The sequence below is a fragment of the Ambystoma mexicanum genome, chromosome 13 (assembly GCF_040938575.1).
Source record: "Ambystoma mexicanum isolate Mex_15411 chromosome 13, UKY_AmexF1_1, whole genome shotgun sequence".
Taxonomy (NCBI): domain Eukaryota; kingdom Metazoa; phylum Chordata; class Amphibia; order Caudata; family Ambystomatidae; genus Ambystoma; species Ambystoma mexicanum.
Genome location: NC_090938.1, coordinates 843,071,176 through 843,084,383, shown reverse-complemented (window position 1 = coordinate 843,084,383; position 13,208 = coordinate 843,071,176).

Genomic DNA, 13,208 nt, shown 5'->3' with positions numbered 1-13,208 from the left:
ACACTGGACTCTGGGAGTGAGATCCCCAGTAAGGAAATATGCCCCAGAGATCTCTATGGCAAAGCGTGTGCCATTAAAGAAGCCGCTACAGAGGAAGATGAACAGATACAATGAGTTATGGAACTGCTACAAATGAAATGTAAAGTGACCCACTGTTTCCCCAAAGCCTTGAATGTAACCATCCTGCCCAGCAGAACGTGAGAATAAGAAATAATGACACTGGACTCTGGGAGTGAGATCCCCAGTAAGGAAATATGCCCCAGAGATCTCTATGGCAAAGCGTGTGCCATTAAAGAAGCCGCTACAGAGGAAGATGAACAGATACAATGAGTTATGGAACTGCTACAAATGAAATGTCATGGGGATGTTTCCCCAAAGCCTTGAACATAACCATCCTGCCCAGCATAACGTGAGAATAAGAAATAATGACACTGGACTCTGGGAGTGAGATCCCCAGTAAGGAAATATGCCCCAGAGATCTCTATGGCAAAGCGTGTGCCATTAAAGAAGCCGCTACAGAGGAAGATGAACATATACAATGAGTTATGGAACTGCTACAAATGAAATGTCATGGGGATGTTTCCCCAAAGCCTTGAACATAACCATCCTGCCCAGCATAACGTGAGAATAAGAAATAATGACACTGGACTCTGGGAGTGAGATCCCCAGTAAGGAAATATGCCCCAGAGATCTCTATGGCAAAGCGTGTGCCATTAAAGAAGCCGCTACAGAGGAAGATGAACAGATACAATGAGTTATGGAACTGCTACAAATGAAATGTCATGGGGATGTTTCCCCAAAGCCTTGAATGTAACCATCCTGCCCAGCATAACGTGAGAATAAGAAATAATGACACTGGACTCTGGGAGTGAGATCCCCAGTAAGGAAATATGCCCCAGAGATCTCTATGGCAAAGCGTGTGCCATTAAAGAAGCCGCTACAGAGGAAGATGAACATATACAATGAGTTATGGAACTGCTACAAATGAAATGTCATGGGGATGTTTCCCCAAAGCCTTGAACATAACCATCCTGCCCAGCATAACGTGAGAATAAGAAATAATGACACTGGACTCTGGGAGTGAGATCCCCAGTAAGGAAATATGCCCCAGAGATCTCTATGGCAAAGCGTGTGCCATTAAAGAAGCCGCTACAGAGGAAGATGAACAGATACAATGAGTTATGGAACTGCTACAAATGAAATGTCATGGGGATGTTTCCCCAAAGCCTTGAACATAACCATCCTGCCCAGCATAACGTGAGAATAAGAAATAATGACACTGGACTCTGGGAGTGAGATCCCCAGTAAGGAAATATGCCCCAGAGATCTCTATGGCAAAGCGTGTGCCATTAAAGAAGCCGCTACAGAGGAAGATGAACATATACAATGAGTTATGGAACTGCTACAAATGAAATGTCATGGGGATGTTTCCCCAAAGCCTTGAACATAACCATCCTGCCCAGCATAACGTGAGAATAAGAAATAATGACACTGGACTCTGGGAGTGAGATCCCCAGTAAGGAAATATGCCCCAGAGATCTCTATGGCAAAGCGTGTGCCATTAAAGAAGCCGCTACAGAGGAAGATGAACATATACAATGAGTTATGGAACTGCTACAAATGAAATGTCATGGGGATGTTTCCCCAAAGCCTTGAACATAACCATCCTGCCCAGCATAACGTGAGAATAAGAAATAATGACACTGGACTCTGGGAGTGAGATCCCCAGTAAGGAAATATGCCCCAGAGATCTCTATGGCAAAGCGTGTGCCATTAAAGAAGCCGCTACAGAGGAAGATGAACATATACAATGAGTTATGGAACTGCTACAAATGAAATGTAAAGTGACCCACTGTTTCCCCAAAGCCTTGAATGTAACCATCCTGTCCAGCATAACGTGAGAATAAGAAATAATGACACTGGACTCTGGGAGTGAGATCCCCAGTAAGGAAATATGCCCCAGAGATCTCTATGGCAAAGCGTGTGCCATTAAAGAAGCCGCTACAGAGGAAGATGAACATATACAATGAGTTATGGAACTGCTACAAATGAAATGTCATGGGGATGTTTCCCCAAAGCCTTGAACATAACCATCCTGCCCAGCATAACGTGAGAATAAGAAATAATGACACTGGACTCTGGGAGTGAGATCCCCAGTAAGGAAATATGCCCCAGAGATCTCTATGGCAAAGCGTGTGCCATTAAAGAAGCTGCTACAGAGGAAGATGAACAGATACAATGAGTTATGGAACTGCTACAAATGAAATGTCATGGGGATGTTTCCCCAAAGCCTTGAACATAACCATCCTGCCCAGCATAACGTGAGAATAAGAAATAATGACACTGGACTCTGGGAGTGAGATCCCCAGTAAGGAAATATGCCCCAGAGATCTCCATGGCAAAGCGTGTGCCATTAAAGAAGCCGCTACAGAGGAAGATGAACATATACAATGAGTTATGGAACTGCTACAAATGAAATGTCATGGGGATGTTTCCCCAAAGCCTTGAACATAACCATCCTGCCCAGCATAACGTGAGAATAAGAAATAATGACACTGGACTCTGGGAGTGAGATCCCCAGTAAGGAAATATGCCCCAGAGATCTCTATGGCAAAGCGTGTGCCATTAAAGAAGCCGCTACAGAGGAAGATGAACATATACAATGAGTTATGGAACTGCTACAAATGAAATGTCATGGGGATGTTTCCCCAAAGCCTTGAACATAACCATCCTGCCCAGCATAACGTGAGAATAAGAAATAATGACACTGGACTCTGGGAGTGAGATCCCCAGTAAGGAAATATGCCCCAGAGATCTCTATGGCAAAGCGTGTGCCATTAAAGAAGCCGCTACAGAGGAAGATGAACATATACAATGAGTTATGGAACTGCTACAAATGAAATGTCATGGGGATGTTTCCCCAAAGCCTTGAACATAACCATCCTGCCCAGCATAACGTGAGAATAAGAAATAATGACACTGGACTCTGGGAGTGAGATCCCCAGTAAGGAAATATGCCCCAGAGATCTCTATGGCAAAGCGTGTGCCATTAAAGAAGCCGCTACAGAGGAAGATGAACAGATACAATGAGTTATGGAACTGCTACAAATGAAATGTAAAGTGACCCACCGTTCCCCCAAAGCCTTGAATGTAACCATCCTGCCCAGCATAACGTGAGAATAAGAAATAATGACACTGGACTCTGGGAGTGAGATCCCCAGTAAGGAAATATGCCCCAGAGATCTCTATGGCAAAGCGTGTGCCATTAAAGAAGCCGCTACAGAGGAAGATGAACATATACAATGAGTTATGGAACTGCTACAAATGAAATGTCATGGGGATGTTTCCCCAAAGCCTTGAACATAACCATCCTGCCCAGCAGAACGTGAGAATAAGAAATAATGACACTGGACTCTGGGAGTGAGATCCCCAGTAAGGAAATATGCCCCAGAGATCTCTATGGCAAAGCGTGTGCCATTAAAGAAGCCGCTACAGAGGAAGATGAACAGATACAATGAGTTATGGAACTGCTACAAATGAAATGTCATGGGGATGTTTCCCCAAAGCCTTGAACATAACCATCCTGTCCAGCAGAACGTGAGAATAAGAAATAATGACACTGGACTCTGGGAGTGAGATCCCCAGTAAGGAAATATGCCCCAGAGATCTCTATGGCAAAGCGTGTGCCATTAAACAAGGCGCTACAGAGGAAGATGAACATATACAATGAGTTATGGAACTGCTACAAATGAAATGTCATGGGGATGTTTCCCCAAAGCCTTGAACAGAACCATCCTGCCCAGCAGAACGTGAGAATAAGAAATAATGACACTGGACTCTGGGAGTGAGATCCCCAGTAAGGAAATATGCCCCAGAGATCTCTATGGCAAAGCGTGTGCCATTAAAGAAGCCGCTACAGAGGAAGATGAACATATACAATGAGTTATGGAACTGCTACAAATGAAATGTCATGGGGATGTTTCCCCAAAGCCTTGAACAGAACCATCCTGCCCAGCATAACGTGAGAATAAGAAATAATGACACTGGACTCTGGGAGTGAGATCCCCAGTAAGGAAATATGCCCCAGAGATCTCTATGGCAAAGCGTGTGCCATTAAAGAAGCCGCTACAGAGGAAGATGAACATATACAATGAGTTATGGAACTGCTACAAATGAAATGTCATGGGGATGTTTCCCCAAAGCCTTGAACATAACCATCCTGCCCAGCATAACGTGAGAATAAGAAATAATGACACTGGACTCTGGGAGTGAGATCCCCAGTAAGGAAATATGCCCCAGAGATCTCTATGGCAAAGCGTGTGCCATTAAAGAAGCCGCTACAGAGGAAGATGAACAGATACAATGAGTTATGGAACTGCTACAAATGAAATGTCATGGGGATGTTTCCCCAAAGCCTTGAATGTAACCATCCTGCCCAGCATAACGTGAGAATAAGAAATAATGACACTGGACTCTGGGAGTGAGATCCCCAGTAAGGAAATATGCCCCAGAGATCTCTATGGCAAAGCGTGTGCCATTAAAGAAGCCGCTACAGAGGAAGATGAACATATACAATGAGTTATGGAACTGCTACAAATGAAATGTCATGGGGATGTTTCCCCAAAGCCTTGAACATAACCATCCTGCCCAGCATAACGTGAGAATAAGAAATAATGACACTGGACTCTGGGAGTGAGATCCCCAGTAAGGAAATATGCCCCAGAGATCTCTATGGCAAAGCGTGTGCCATTAAAGAAGCCGCTACAGAGGAAGATGAACATATACAATGAGTTATGGAACTGCTACAAATGAAATGTCATGGGGATGTTTCCCCAAAGCCTTGAATGTAACCATCCTGCCCAGCATAACGTGAGAATAAGAAATAATGACACTGGACTCTGGGAGTGAGATCCCCAGTAAGGAAATATGCCCCAGAGATCTCTATGGCAAAGCGTGTGCCATTAAAGAAGCCGCTACAGAGGAAGATGAACATATACAATGAGTTATGGAACTGCTACAAATGAAATGTCATGGGGATGTTTCCCCAAAGCCTTGAACATAACCATCCTGTCCAGCAGAACGTGAGAATAAGAAATAATGACACTGGACTCTGGGAGTGAGATCCCCAGTAAGGAAATATGCCCCAGAGATCTCTATGGCAAAGCGTGTGCCATTAAAGAAGCCGCTACAGAGGAAGATGAACATATACAATGAGTTATGGAACTGCTACAAATGAAATGTCATGGGGATGTTTCCCCAAAGCCTTGAACATAACCATCCTGCCCAGCATAACGTGAGAATAAGAAATAATGACACTGGACTCTGGGAGTGAGATCCCCAGTAAGGAAATATGCCCCAGAGATCTCTATGGCAAAGCGTGTGCCATTAAAGAAGCCGCTACAGAGGAAGATGAACATATACAATGAGTTATGGAACTGCTACAAATGAAATGTCATGGGGATGTTTCCCCAAAGCCTTGAACATAACCATCCTGCCCAGCATAACGTGAGAATAAGAAATAATGACACTGGACTCTGGGAGTGAGATCCCCAGTAAGGAAATATGCCCCAGAGATCTCTATGGCAAAGCGTGTGCCATTAAAGAAGCCGCTACAGAGGAAGATGAACATATACAATGAGTTATGGAACTGCTACAAATGAAATGTCATGGGGATGTTTCCCCAAAGCCTTGAATGTAACCATCCTGCCCAGCATAACGTGAGAATAAGAAATAATGACACTGGACTCTGGGAGTGAGATCCCCAGTAAGGAAATATGCCCCAGAGATCTCTATGGCAAAGCGTGTGCCATTAAAGAAGCCGCTACAGAGGAAGATGAACAGATACAATGAGTTATGGAACTGCTACAAATGAAATGTCATGGGGATGTTTCCCCAAAGCCTTGAATGTAACCATCCTGCCCAGCATAACGTGAGAATAAGAAATAATGACACTGGACTCTGGGAGTGAGATCCCCAGTAAGGAAATATGCCCCAGAGATCTCTATGGCAAAGCGTGTGCCATTAAAGAAGCCGCTACAGAGGAAGATGAACATATACAATGAGTTATGGAACTGCTACAAATGAAATGTCATGGGGATGTTTCCCCAAAGCCTTGAACATAACCATCCTGTCCAGCAGAACGTGAGAATAAGAAATAATGACACTGGACTCTGGGAGTGAGATCCCCAGTAAGGAAATATGCCCCAGAGATCTCTATGGCAAAGCGTGTGCCATTAAAGAAGCCGCTACAGAGGAAGATGAACATATACAATGAGTTATGGAACTGCTACAAATGAAATGTCATGGGGATGTTTCCCCAAAGCCTTGAATGTAACCATCCTGCCCAGCATAACGTGAGAATAAGAAATAATGACACTGGACTCTGGGAGTGAGATCCCCAGTAAGGAAATATGCCCCAGAGATCTCTATGGCAAAGCGTGTGCCATTAAAGAAGCCGCTACAGAGGAAGATGAACATATACAATGAGTTATGGAACTGCTACAAATGAAATGTCATGGGGATGTTTCCCCAAAGCCTTGAACATAACCATCCTGTCCAGCAGAACGTGAGAATAAGAAATAATGACACTGGACTCTGGGAGTGAGATCCCCAGTAAGGAAATATGCCCCAGAGATCTCTATGGCAAAGCGTGTGCCATTAAAGAAGCCGCTACAGAGGAAGATGAACATATACAATGAGTTATGGAACTGCTACAAATGAAATGTCATGGGGATGTTTCCCCAAAGCCTTGAACATAACCATCCTGCCCAGCATAACGTGAGAATAAGAAATAATGACACTGGACTCTGGGAGTGAGATCCCCAGTAAGGAAATATGCCCCAGAGATCTCTATGGCAAAGCGTGTGCCATTAAAGAAGCCGCTACAGAGGAAGATGAACATATACAATGAGTTATGGAACTGCTACAAATGAAATGTCATGGGGATGTTTCCCCAAAGCCTTGAACATAACCATCCTGCCCAGCATAACGTGAGAATAAGAAATAATGACACTGGACTCTGGGAGTGAGATCCCCAGTAAGGAAATATGCCCCAGAGATCTCTATGGCAAAGCGTGTGCCATTAAAGAAGCCGCTACAGAGGAAGATGAACATATACAATGAGTTATGGAACTGCTACAAATGAAATGTCATGGGGATGTTTCCCCAAAGCCTTGAATGTAACCATCCTGCCCAGCATAACGTGAGAATAAGAAATAATGACACTGGACTCTGGGAGTGAGATCCCCAGTAAGGAAATATGCCCCAGAGATCTCTATGGCAAAGCGTGTGCCATTAAAGAAGCCGCTACAGAGGAAGATGAACAGATACAATGAGTTATGGAACTGCTACAAATGAAATGTCATGGGGATGTTTCCCCAAAGCCTTGAATGTAACCATCCTGCCCAGCATAACGTGAGAATAAGAAATAATGACACTGGACTCTGGGAGTGAGATCCCCAGTAAGGAAATATGCCCCAGAGATCTCTATGGCAAAGCGTGTGCCATTAAAGAAGCCGCTACAGAGGAAGATGAACATATACAATGAGTTATGGAACTGCTACAAATGAAATGTCATGGGGATGTTTCCCCAAAGCCTTGAACATAACCATCCTGCCCAGCATAACGTGAGAATAAGAAATAATGACACTGGACTCTGGGAGTGAGATCCTCAGTAAGGAAATATGCCCCAGAGATCTCTATGGCAAAGCGTGTGCCATTAAAGAAGGCGCTACAGAGGAAGATGAACAGATACAATGAGTTATGGAACTGCTACAAATGAAATGTAAAGTGACCCACTGTTTCCCCAAAGCCTTGAATGTAACCATCCTGTCCAGCATAACGTGAGAATAAGAAATAATGACACTGGACTCTGGGAGTGAGATCCCCAGTAAGGAAATATGCCCCAGAGATCTCTATGGCAAAGCGTGTGCCATTAAAGAAGCCGCTACAGAGGAAGATGAACAGATACAATGAGTTATGGAACTGCTACAAATGAAATGTCATGGGGATGTTTCCCCAAAGCCTTGAACATAACCATCCTGCCCAGCATAACGTGAGAATAAGAAATAATGACACTGGACTCTGGGAGTGAGATCCCCAGTAAGGAAATATGCCCCAGAGATCTCCATGGCAAAGCGTGTGCCATTAAAGAAGCCGCTACAGAGGAAGATGAACATATACAATGAGTTATGGAACTGCTACAAATGAAATGTAAAGTGACCCACTGTTTCCCCAAAGCCTTGAATGTAACCATCCTGTCCAGCATAACGTGAGAATAAGAAATAATGACACTGGACTCTGGGAGTGAGATCCCCAGTAAGGAAATATGCCCCAGAGATCTCTATGGCAAAGCGTGTGCCATTAAAGAAGCCGCTACAGAGGAAGATGAACATATACAATGAGTTATGGAACTGCTACAAATGAAATGTCATGGGGATGTTTCCCCAAAGCCTTGAACATAACCATCCTGCCCAGCATAACGTGAGAATAAGAAATAATGACACTGGACTCTGGGAGTGAGATCCCCAGTAAGGAAATATGCCCCAGAGATCTCTATGGCAAAGCGTGTGCCATTAAAGAAGCCGCTACAGAGGAAGATGAACAGATACAATGAGTTATGGAACTGCTACAAATGAAATGTCATGGGGATGTTTCCCCAAAGCCTTGAACATAACCATCCTGCCCAGCAGAACGTGAGAATAAGAAATAATGACACTGGACTCTGGGAGTGAGATCCCCAGTAAGGAAATATGCCCCAGAGATCTCTATGGCAAAGCGTGTGCCATTAAACAAGGCGCTACAGAGGAAGATGAACATATACAATGAGTTATGGAACTGCTACAAATGAAATGTCATGGGGATGTTTCCCCAAAGCCTTGAACATAACCATCCTGCCCAGCAGAATGTGAGAATAAGAAATAATGACACTGGACTCTGGGAGTGAGATCCCCAGTAAGGAAAGATGCCCCAGAGATCTCTATGGCAAAGCGTGTGCCATTAAAGAAGCCGCTACAGAGGAAGATGAACAGATACAATGAGTTATGGAACTGCTACAAATGAAATGTCATGGGGATGTTTCCCCAAAGCCTTGAACATAACCATCCTGCCCAGCATAACGTGAGAATAAGAAATAATGACACTGGACTCTGGGAGTGAGATCCCCAGTAAGGAAATATGCCCCAGAGATCTCTATGGCAAAGCGTGTGCCATTAAAGAAGCCGCTACAGAGGAAGATGAACAGATACAATGAGTTATGGAACTGCTACAAATGAAATGTCATGGGGATGTTTCCCCAAAGCCTTGAACATAACCATCCTGCCCAGCATAACGTGAGAATAAGAAATAATGACACTGGACTCTGGGAGTGAGATCCCCAGTAAGGAAATATGCCCCAGAGATCTCTATGGCAAAGCGTGTGCCATTAAAGAAGCCGCTACAGAGGAAGATGAACATATACAATGAGTTATGGAACTGCTACAAATGAAATGTCATGGGGATGTTTCCCCAAAGCCTTGAACATAACCATCCTGCCCAGCATAACGTGAGAATAAGAAATAATGACACTGGACTCTGGGAGTGAGATCCCCAGTAAGGAAATATGCCCCAGAGATCTCTATGGCAAAGCGTGTGCCATTAAAGAAGCCGCTACAGAGGAAGATGAACATATACAATGAGTTATGGAACTGCTACAAATGAAATGTCATGGGGATGTTTCCCCAAAGCCTTGAACATAACCATCCTGCCCAGCATAACGTGAGAATAAGAAATAATGACACTGGACTCTGGGAGTGAGATCCCCAGTAAGGAAATATGCCCCAGAGATCTCTATGGCAAAGCGTGTGCCATTAAAGAAGCCGCTACAGAGGAAGATGAACAGATACAATGAGTTATGGAACTGCTACAAATGAAATGTCATGGGGATGTTTCCCCAAACCCTTGAATGTAACCATCCTGCCCAGCATAACGTGAGAATAAGAAATAATGACACTGGACTCTGGGAGTGAGATCCCCAGTAAGGAAATATGCCCCAGAGATCTCTATGGCAAAGCGTGTGCCATTAAAGAAGCCGCTACAGAGGAAGATGAACAGATACAATGAGTTATGGAACTGCTACAAATGAAATGTCATGGGGATGTTTCCCCAAAGCCTTGAACATAACCATCCTGCCCAGCATAACGTGAGAATAAGAAATAATGACACTGGACTCTGGGAGTGAGATCCCCAGTAAGGAAATATGCCCCAGAGATCTCTATGGCAAAGCGTGTGCCATTAAAGAAGCCGCTACAGAGGAAGATGAACAGATACAATGAGTTATGGAACTGCTACAAATGAAATGTCATGGGGATGTTTCCCCAAAGCCTTGAACATAACCATCCTGCCCAGCATAACGTGAGAATAAGAAATAATGACACTGGACTCTGGGAGTGAGATCCCCAGTAAGGAAATATGCCCCAGAGATCTCTATGGCAAAGCGTGTGCCATTAAAGAAGCCGCTACAGAGGAAGATGAACAGATACAATGAGTTATGGAACTGCTACAAATGAAATGTCATGGGGATGTTTCCCCAAAGCCTTGAACATAACCATCCTGCCCAGCAGAACGTGAGAATAAGAAATAATGACACTGGACTCTGGGAGTGAGATCCCCAGTAAGGAAATATGCCCCAGAGATCTCTATGGCAAAGCGTGTGCCATTAAAGAAGCCGCTACAGAGGAAGATGAACAGATACAATGAGTTATGGAACTGCTACAAATGAAATGTAAAGTGACCCACTGTTTCCCCAAAGCCTTGAATGTAACCATCCTGTCCAGCAGAACGTGAGAATAAGAAATAATGACACTGGACTCTGGGAGTGAGATCCCCAGTAAGGAAATATGCCCCAGAGATCTCTATGGCAAAGCGTGTGCCATTAAAGAAGCCGCTACAGAGGAAGATGAACAGATACAATGAGTTATGGAACTGCTACAAATGAAATGTCATGGGGATGTTTCCCCAAAGCCTTGAACATAACCATCCTGCCCAGCATAACGTGAGAATAAGAAATAATGACACTGGACTCTGGGAGTGAGATCCCCAGTAAGGAAATATGCCCCAGAGATCTCTATGGCAAAGCGTGTGCCATTAAAGAAGCCGCTACAGAGGAAGATGAACAGATACAATGAGTTATGGAACTGCTACAAATGAAATGTCATGGGGATGTTTCCCCAAAGCCTTGAACATAACCATCCTGTCCAGCATAACGTGAGAATAAGAAATAATGACACTGGACTCTGGGAGTGAGATCCCCAGTAAGGAAATATGCCCCAGAGATCTCTATGGCAAAGCGTGTGCCATTAAAGAAGCCGCTACAGAGGAAGATGAACATATACAATGAGTTATGGAACTGCTACAAATGAAATGTCATGGGGATGTTTCCCCAAAGCCTTGAACATAACCATCCTGCCCAGCATAACGTGAGAATAAGAAATAATGACACTGGACTCTGGGAGTGAGATCCCCAGTAAGGAAATATGCCCCAGAGATCTCTATGGCAAAGCGTGTGCCATTAAAGAAGCCGCTACAGAGGAAGATGAACATATACAATGAGTTATGGAACTGCTACAAATGAAATGTCATGGGGATGTTTCCCCAAAGCCTTGAATGTAACCATCCTGCCCAGCATAACGTGAGAATAAGAAATAATGACACTGGACTCTAGGAGTGAGATCCCCAGTAAGGAAATATGCCCCAGAGATCTCTATGGCAAAGCGTGTGCCATTAAAGAAGCCGCTACAGAGGAAGATGAACAGATACAATGAGTTATGGAACTGCTACAAATGAAATGTCATGGGGATGTTTCCCCAAAGCCTTGAATGTAACCATCCTGCCCAGCATAACGTGAGAATAAGAAATAATGACACTGGACTCTGGGAGTGAGATCCCCAGTAAGGAAATATGCCCCAGAGATCTCTATGGCAAAGCGTGTGCCATTAAACAAGGCGCTACAGAGGAAGATGAACAGATACAATGAGTTATGGAACTGCTACAAATGAAATGTAAAGTGACCCACTGTTTCCCCAAAGCCTTGAATGTAACCATCCTGTCCAGCATAACGTGAGAATAAGAAATAATGACACTGGACTCTGGGAGTGAGATCCCCAGTAAGGAAATATGCCCCAGAGATCTCTATGGCAAAGCGTGTGCCATTAAACAAGGCGCTACAGAGGAAGATGAACAGATACAATGAGTTATGGAACTGCTACAAATGAAATGTAAAGTGACCCACTGTTTCCCCAAAGCCTTGAATGTAACCATCCTGTCCAGCATAACGTGAGAATAAGAAATAATGACACTGGACTCTGGGAGTGAGATCCCCAGTAAGGAAATATGCCCCAGAGATCTCTATGGCAAAGCGTGTGCCATTAAAGAAGCCGCTACAGAGGAAGATGAACAGATACAATGAGTTATGGAACTGCTACAAATGAAATGTAAAGTGACCCACTGTTTCCCCAAAGCCTTGAACATAACCATCCTGCCCAGCAGAACGTGAGAATAAGAAATAATGACACTGGACTCTGGGAGTGAGATCCCCAGAAAGGAAATATGCCCCAGAGATCTCTATGGCAAAGCGTGTGCCATTAAAGAAGCCGCTACAGAGGAAGATGAACAGATACAATGAGTTATGGAACTGCTACAAATGAAATGTCATGGGGATGTTTCCCCAAAGCCTTGAACATAACCATCCTGCCCAGCATAACGTGAGAATAAGAAATAATGACACTGGACTCTGGGAGTGAGATCCCCAGTAAGGAAATATGCCCCAGAGATCTCTATGGCAAAGCGTGTGCCATTAAAGAAGCCGCTACAGAGGAAGATGAACAGATACAATGAGTTATGGAACTGCTACAAATGAAATGTCATGGGGATGTTTCCCCAAAGCCTTGAACATAACCATCCTGCCCAGCATAACGTGAGAATAAGAAATAATGACACTGGACTCTGGGAGTGAGATCCCCAGTAAGGAAATATGCCCCAGAGATCTCTATGGCAAAGCGTGTGCCATTAAAGAAGCCGCTACAGAGGAAGATGAACAGATACAATGAGTTATGGAACTGCTACAAATGAAATGTCATGGGGATGTTTCCCCAAAGCCTTGAACATAACCATCCTGCCCAGCATAACGTGAGAATAAGAAATAATGACACTGGACTCTGGGAGTGAGATCCCCA